This window comes from Camelus ferus, chromosome 6 (genome assembly GCF_009834535.1).
Source record: "Camelus ferus isolate YT-003-E chromosome 6, BCGSAC_Cfer_1.0, whole genome shotgun sequence".
Classification (NCBI taxonomy): Eukaryota; Metazoa; Chordata; class Mammalia; order Artiodactyla; family Camelidae; genus Camelus; species Camelus ferus.
In genome coordinates, this window is record NC_045701.1 from 73741329 (window position 1) to 73749725 (window position 8397).

At 39.1% G+C, this 8397-nt stretch overlaps 1 protein-coding gene across 1 annotated transcript in view; it reads left to right on the plus strand.

Moving 5' to 3' along the window:
* Window positions 1-8397, plus strand: part of NRXN3 (neurexin 3) — a 1622198-nt gene that overhangs the window by 1071088 nt on the left and 542713 nt on the right. The gene's annotated exons all lie outside the window — the stretch shown is intronic.

Sequence of the window (8397 nt, forward strand, 5' to 3'; positions counted from 1 at the left end):
ATTCTTTCCTTGTGAAGAGAAATGTCTGAATATGCTCATTTTCATACTTCAAGTCATCATCAATTACAGAGCTGCAGGCGCTTTTCTTGTGTGCTACCTCCTGTGGCCACGGTGAAAACGAGCAGCTGTTGGGTAGATACCGAAGAAAAGCATCCTTCATGATGTTCTCTTGTTTTCTTCTCCTAGCTCAGGTGGAGAGATTGATGCACAGGGAAGGAAATGAAGGGCATGCATCCAAGTTTCTTTCTAGCTGTCTCCTTAGAAAGCACTGCTTTTTGGATAGTCCTCAAAGCATGATGCAGCTGAGACAGTATAGATACACGTGTCACATTTAGTTACTGTTTGCTTCCTTCTGGCAATTCTTTGGCAGGTGGAATCAAATTCTTCTCTCTGAACATCATGACCAACTATTTCCCTTTGTGTTTAGTAAATATTTGGGCATTGTGGCTTGTGAGAGCAATGATTGCTTTTATGCTTCATAGACTGGACACTTCCTTGACATTTGATGGTTGATTTGGGGATGTGGTAATAACCAGGTGGAACTGGACGAGGAATTAGGATGTGTAATGTTTAGTAATAGTAATTTTTCCTTAGGTATTTCGTGATATTTGAAAATGGAGTACCCTGTATGTTGGGAGCCTAGTTTTATAGTGGCTCTGCTTTTGGAGTGTTTTATTCAATCCATTTATCAGTCCATTGTCATTTTAATGTTGAGGTATGTTAACATACACTTTAACAGTGTAATTCTTGAGCTAAAAAGTCCTACCTTAGAGACATCAGTAAAGGTGGCTAGAGCTGTACAAGAGTGCATTACAAATACAACAAACCTATCGGACTTACTCCTGAAATGCTGTCTAAAAAGTTGGTCACTCTTGTCACCATAGTTTAGCACAAAGTTAATGAAAATAGGACTATAATTTCAATGTAAAACATCAAGCACCTCATAATTATCATTATCATCCATCTTTATCTGCCGTCATCCATCACCATTATTATTGTATTTTTATTGCTTGGATTAATCCAGTCCTAATAGAGCACAATGGTATGGAAATTATTTAATTATGTTATAAGTGCAAACTTTATCAAGTCAGAAATCATTTAGTCTTATGACAGAAATCAGAAATCAGAAATACCACCTCCTGGAAGGACTAGCTATGTGTGCCTTTAAGATATTTAACTTACACATGCAGAGAAATACGTAGGGTGTCTGACAGCTGAATTTCATCTATTCCCCCATGTTTTAATAATTAGTCTCTCTATCAGGGACTCTCAGACATTAGTATTTAGCAGAAGCACTTAGGGCCTTTGCTAAATACACACCTTTGGGGGTCTCATCATAGTGGGTCTCTCTTGGGGCTCTCGGAGTCTCTATTTTTTTCTTTTTGACAGGCATCTCAGATACTTCTGATATAGGGGGTCAGGAAGAACACATTTTAAGGAACTTCCCACTCAGCCCTCATAAAAGGCATGCACCATTCTGCCTATGTTTTTGTTATGTTACAGTCAATGGAATGTGACTATCAATAAGTAATCACTGTAATTATTATATGTTATTATAGTTACACCAGTCCTAATTATATTGGTCATTAATATCAATAGTGATGAACGGTAGCAGATATGTATATGGTACTCGCTATGACAGCTGTTCTTTTAAAGGATTTTCATGTGTTAATCCTCACAGCAGTTTTTTGAGGCAGGTGATATCATATCCCCATGTTCTGGATGAGGAGTTTCCCTTGGAGGAGGTGGTCACTGAGTCACAGAGGTAAGACAGTGGACTCTGGGACTGGACCACATGGGTTCAGGGTCTGCCCCTGCCACTTCCTGGCTGCACAGCAGTGCCAAGGGGCCTTCTCTCCCTGAATGTAAATGACAACTGAGGATATGACTAACACTGATCTCACAGGGCAGAGCTAAGTGTTCAAAGGGTAGCCTGGAAAGTCGTCCATGCTCTGGAGATGTTACTTGTTACCACCCTCTGCTGTGACAACTCTGCCCTCCAGCCTCATTTCTACTAAGTCATTGTCATTAACATAACAATGCTGCTGTCTGGGCTGTCAGTATCTTTAGCTACTTGAAAGTGTTTTTTTCTTTCTTTCTCTCTTTTCCTTCTTTTTTTTTGAGCATTGGAAAACATTTGGTTTTCAATTAATTTTAATTGACAAACATACAAATATTAGGCATAATTAATAACTTGATTACCTAGTTAGAAAGGCAGAACACAATGCCTGTGGCCAGGAGATTAATGTGCAAGTCTCCTGTGTTCATTGCTACTGTTAAATTAGTTCACTTTTTTGTATAAATTTTAAAAAAAATTACTAAGCCCCTTTCTCTACCAAATTAAATTACAGACATCAGCCTATCTGTAGCCTTTCCCACTTCCTGTAGGACTATCTCTCTGCACATTACATGGCTTCATAGCTGCTTCCTGGCCCTCTGGCCTCTGAGGCAGGCGGACAACCCCTGCCTTGAGTTCTGAAGGCACTTCCAACTGCAAATCCCTGTCCTGTGTCTACCACTGTCTGTCGGTTCCTTGGACTATAGTTCTCAGTATTTAGTGTGAGTTGATGCCACCTGGGGCTCTTTTCTAAACACAAACTTCTGAGTGCTAAACTTGGATTCATTAAGTCTGGCAGGGAACTCAGAAATCTGAGCCCCTCTCCGACCCCCTCCCTTGGGTGACCTTGATACAGCCAGTCCACAGACTTCTTTCTGAGAAACACTAGCTTAGCTTGTAGAGAAAAACAAAAATGCACATGAGTAAAAAATTTGGGACATAGTAGGGCAAAAGAAACTGAAGTAAGAATAGCAAACATTTCAAAAGAAAGTGAGACTGCCTCTCTTGAGGCATCACATTAATATATCATACTAACAGTTGCTGTAGAGTTAGGGGTTTGCAGCAGGGTTCAGAACGGGGGCAGATGAGGAGATGGAGTTGTGCTGGGGGACTAGGAAGGAGACCAGTCTGAAGAAGAGCACTTGCCAAACTTGACATCACCAGGCAAGTTCCCGGGCTCAACTTCCTCCCTTTATTTCTTCGGCCAGCTCTCCCTGCCCCAACCTGCCACTAAGGGTCGTGTTTAGGATGGACCAGAGTCCCAGGAGACTGTTGAATATGCATAGAGGAAGGGTTTTGCAAGTTGTGCTTGGAAGCCTCTGGGTTGTTGATAAGATACATATTTTGACATTGTTTACAGAGAAGGAGCAAAGATGGGAGAAGGGTCTTAAAATCCAAGGACAACAAGGAATCCCTCTTGGATGATAATACAATTGAGAATGATCTCAGTAACTGAGGTAGTTGCTAATCAATCATTGTGAGGCAGATCTGAGGATCTTTATAGGGTGTGTATTAGCATATTTACTCTTCTGAAGCGCTCTCTGAGGTAGTTACTAATATTCTAGTACTACAGGCAAGGAAACTGGGAAGTTCAGTAACTTTCCCAAAAGGCATAAAGAGGAGGCAGCAAGGGTGATGACTCCATACTTTGAGGGAAACAGATCATCATTTTTATGGAAAGGGAAGCCACCTTTAGAGTCTGTCGCAAAGGGTGCTATTTGAATTAATTAGACTAAATGGCTCTGTAAGAATTGGAACCCACCACTCAAACAGAATTTAAGCAGTTCTGGCAGCAAACATACTTTGTGCTTCTTATGATGATAAATTGGTCAGGGTCACCTAATCCCATGTAGAACAGTTCCTAGATTTGTGGAAAGGGGCATATGAGGTAGGATTAAAGAATCAGAATTCATCCATCAGACTCCGTCATGATGGTTCATTTCTTCTAGAACTGGCTCAAGAGTATCAGTTCCCTAATTTTTTATTTCTTCTTGGCCCAAAGATTTCACACTGAGAACACAGAAGTCTTTACCAGTGATCTTTTTTTAGCCAGGGATATTATTTTTTCATCTCCATGTCCTCAAAACATCTTTCTAAATCAATTAATACTCATCAAAAATTTAATTTTCTATGACTGACTGAATAACAGTACTATTCATAATAACTGACATTCAATGAGCTCTTAATCTGTGTGGTCACTATTTCAAGTGTTTTATCCATATTTTGTTATACGAAATAGCACCATTTGCTTTGATTAACCCAATTTTATTGGACATTATGGTTATTTCCCAATTTCTGCCATTATAAACAATATTGCAGCAATCATATTTGTAGCTAAACAGTATAAAATATTTGTAATTATATCCTTATAACTAGTTTTCAGAAGTACAGATGCCAGTGTAAGAGTGTACCTGTTTCAAAGTTTTCAACACATGTATCAGATTTGCTGCCAGGAATATCACACCAATTTATATTTCCACCAACAACATAGGAAGATTTTTATTAAAAGTTTTAAAAGACATCAACTGTGAATTAACAAACTCTGAGTTCTTTGTAAGAAAGATGTCTAGCAATCTTTATCAAGAACCAGGATGTCCCATTACCCGTTTCCTCAGAAAAGGGAGTCAAGGGTAAGTTGCAGTCTGTCTGTAACACACTGCCATGTAAGTACTAAAGGATTTCTCCAAAATGCATTATAAATTCTTCGATCCATAAGTAAATCTCCTGGTATGTGAGAGATGCTCTTTCCTTGTCATCCTTGAGAACATTCAGGTCTCAGTTCAACTGTCACCTTTAGAGAATCTTTTCCTACTACCCTGTCTAAGGTAGTCTCCCCAACCTGCCAGTCATTCTGTATCCTGTTACTCTGTCTTACTTTTTAATAGCACTTACCACCATTCTGGTTTTTTTAGTACTTTATTGTCTCGCTCCTCATTACAGCATAAGCTTCCAGGAATCAAAAGATTACGCTAGTCATTTTATCTCTGGGGCCGTAAAACAGTCTTGAAACATGGAAGACACCCAGAGATGATGAATCAGTGAATGAATGAATAAATGCTAGTCCTGTTAAATCCCCGAGTTCACCATTCATCATTCATTCACAGCTGTTAGTCTGCAGTTCAACACTGTTAAGGGACACAGTCCACACATGGGGGAAATACCCTTTGTGACCCTGAGATACTCACTCAGCCTTGTAGATGAAGATGAGCAGGAAAGGACTCATTATTAAAGCATTAGTAACATTGGTCCTTTGGTTACAAATGTGATTTAGTTTCTCCTTGGATTTATCCTAGGAGTTGCCATTTAATGACATTAGGCTATTATTCTGGATGAGTTTGGCTGTACCCTTTTGGTAGCCATCTTCATCAGTTTCCTCAGTCCCTGCCTTCTATGGATAAAACTTTAGCAGAGCTATAAAGATCCTATTGTCAGATCCTCTGAAGATTGTTTTGTTCGATAATGGGTGTTCTGAGAGATACTACTCTGAGAGCAATATCTTAATGATTTACCATGTACCTTAACTAGGAAAATACGCTTGTTTTCCCAGGACAGTGTGGAATCTGTGTGGTTCCCCATGGTTTCCTAGGCACTTACACGATGACTCAGGGATAGGAAGCCTTCCACAAAAGGTTGAATAAGTGAACGAGTTAATCAAAGTCTGTACTACTTATTGAAAAACCCAATTGGGATGTATTATGTGTTCTGGGTAACTCCTTTGAGCATTGGGAATTTGTGTGACTACTTATATCTGAGTTGAACGGCTGAAGTGTGGACAGCAGAAATTGCTTCAAGTAGGGATTTAGCTGGCTTGAATTTATGTGGTGTTATTTGTCTTATTGGGGAGAATGCTTACCCACTTCCCTGATTCTCTAGAAACCCCAGGTCTTCCCAGAGTTCTGTCTGGATTTCACATAGAGCTCTAAGTTTATAATAAACATTCCTGGCTTCTACATATTTGCTATTTGCCCAGAAAAGATGATTGGGCCAGAGTCACTTCTTTTGTGACTTCTTGATTTATTTGTTTGGGTTATGTGGTCAGCTAGGTGAAGACAACAGAGCCAGTCTGATGCTGAGGAACCCTTAGTAAGGAACCCTTGCTTGTGGGATCACGGTGTGCCCTATATAGCGCGTGAAACTGTCCTTTCCTCTTTGGCACCTGACCTACTTGCCTCTTACTCGTCCCTAATATTCCTTTAGTAAAACAAGCAGGGAATATGGTCTTTAGTCTCCCTTATCACAGTAACTGTATTTTCATTTCTTTGGACAAATGAGTTAATTTCCCTATATCTAAAGGTAAAGAGTCCAGGTTTCAGAACCAAATAGCCTAGATTTGTATCCTGGCCCTACTACTTACTACTGCTGACCTTGAGCAAGCTACTTAACCTCTTTGTTCCTCAGTTTTCTCATCTTTGAAATAGGGCTATTAAGAGAACCTTCCCCACTTGGGAATCACGAATTACGAGTTAGCACACAACACGAGCTTAGAAGAATGGCTGGAGCGTTACAAGTTCTCCATGTCAACTTGTTTTTATTAGGAACAGAATTAAGGAAAAGAACCATTAGCTCATCTAAGATAATGATGATAAAACGACAGGTATGATTGTTTGATGTGTCTCCTGTGTGCCGAGCACTGAACTGGATTCTTTGTCTATCTTACGTGATTTAAATCTGGCAACACGTTGAAGTAAATATTATTATTATTCCATCTTACCAATGAGGAAACTGGAGACCTCAAAGACTGAGTACTTTGTTCAAGATTAAATAGCTCCTAAATGGTGGAGCTCAGATTTGAATCTAGTTGCATCTGACTTTAAAACCTGTCCTCTTAACCCTCATGCTATGTCACACCTACAGTCTTCTTTCATTGAGTCTTGGTCTTTATTATTATAAAGTCTGATGGCTATTCCAGAAGAATCCTTCAAAATCCTTGCCTTGATCACTTTCAAAGCCAATCCAAATCCTGAAAACAGAAGATTTTTATAAAGTCTATCAATATAATTCAAAACTAGATAAAAAGCTTTAAAGATGTGCACCTACGATGACTTTTCCCCTGTTATTACAGTAACAATGTCCTTTTCCCTGGTGTTGCTGTAAGCAATAAGGAATTAAAGCTCTTGCGGCTGGATATCGAGAGAATCTTTTGTTTTGTTTTAGTTATTGTCATTTCTTATGGTTTTTTCTTTATCCTTCATTCTCCTTTTTCCTTCTCCAGTCTTGGCTTGGCGGAGACCTTCCTGCGCATGTTCAGGAATCTGTGGCAGAGGGAACAGGCACAGTCATTTGTCTGCTAATATTGTATTACAGCAGCCAGAAAAATAGACAGAGCCCCTGTGAATGTTGTTGTGTTTGGACTGCAGCCTTGGTTGCCAAAATGCAGTTTTTATCAGCGGCATTTCCACCACCTGTTGTTGGTAATAATCGTCTAAAGGACAAATCCTCCTGTCTGTGATTTTTCTTTCTGCACTTCATGGAGAAAGACTGTGAGATGATTTATTCCTTTGTACATGTGAAGCTACAATGTTTTCTCAGGTGCAGAGTTTTGGCCTCTGACACTCTGTGTTCTTAGGTTAATCTATTAACTTGCTTGGGGGAAAAGGGACAGGGAAGATGGATGAAAGTGTTATGAAACTGATATGAGAAGCATCTCAAAAAATCCCAACCACCGTCTCTTCCTCCCTGCTCCCATCTGCTCCTGGAGGTCCTTATAGGAAGCTGGATCTGTTCATAGCTATGCTTTGTACCTGTTGTTATAAATGAGACCAGCTCTTTCTTACTCTATGGATATAATGGATAGTTTATCTGTCTTCTTGTATCCCCCTCAAAAAAAAAAAAAAAAAAAAGACACACACACAAATGGTTTGTGCTCACATAAGTGTGTGAAATGCTGGCCGATACAAAATTTAGTGGGTCTTTTTACTGCAGGGTTCCTCAGAGCCTTAAAAAAGAAAACTCAGAATGCCTTTCTTAGAGTAGCTTATGGACTAATGTTCTATTGAATACACTTTGGAGAGCTTTGGACTAGATCATTTTTATTTCAGTTTTTAAATTTAGTTTATAAACTTGTGTTTTGCTTGAGTAAATTGACTTGTCAGTTTGAGTGAAAAAAAATTTATGGATAATTTTTCAGGTTGCAAGTGTATTTTTGTAGTAACTACCAGAAGGTGTGGTTCTAAGATGATTCTGCAAGAACGTCCTCTCCCTCCATCTTTCTCCTGTCCTTATAAAGCGATGAGTGCGCCTAGAAAGTGAGACAATAAGGAAGCAGTAGAAGTGCACACGTCAGTAGATGGATTGGTGTGTTAACGCTTTCTGCAAGTAATCTGTAGGTGGGTTTTATTAATTAGGTCTCAAGAAATCATGAAAAATACGCATATCCTGGATTTGCCTTGTGCACATTTTAAAGGTATTTTTCCTTTTTTATTAGCAGTTTCAATTTGTCAAGTTCATGGAATCAACATAAATTTATGGAGTCAAACATAATAAAGCTACAGTGCATTTTTAATGTAGCAATCTTAATACACCATATCACAAATTACTTTAAAGAAACAATGAAGAACAAA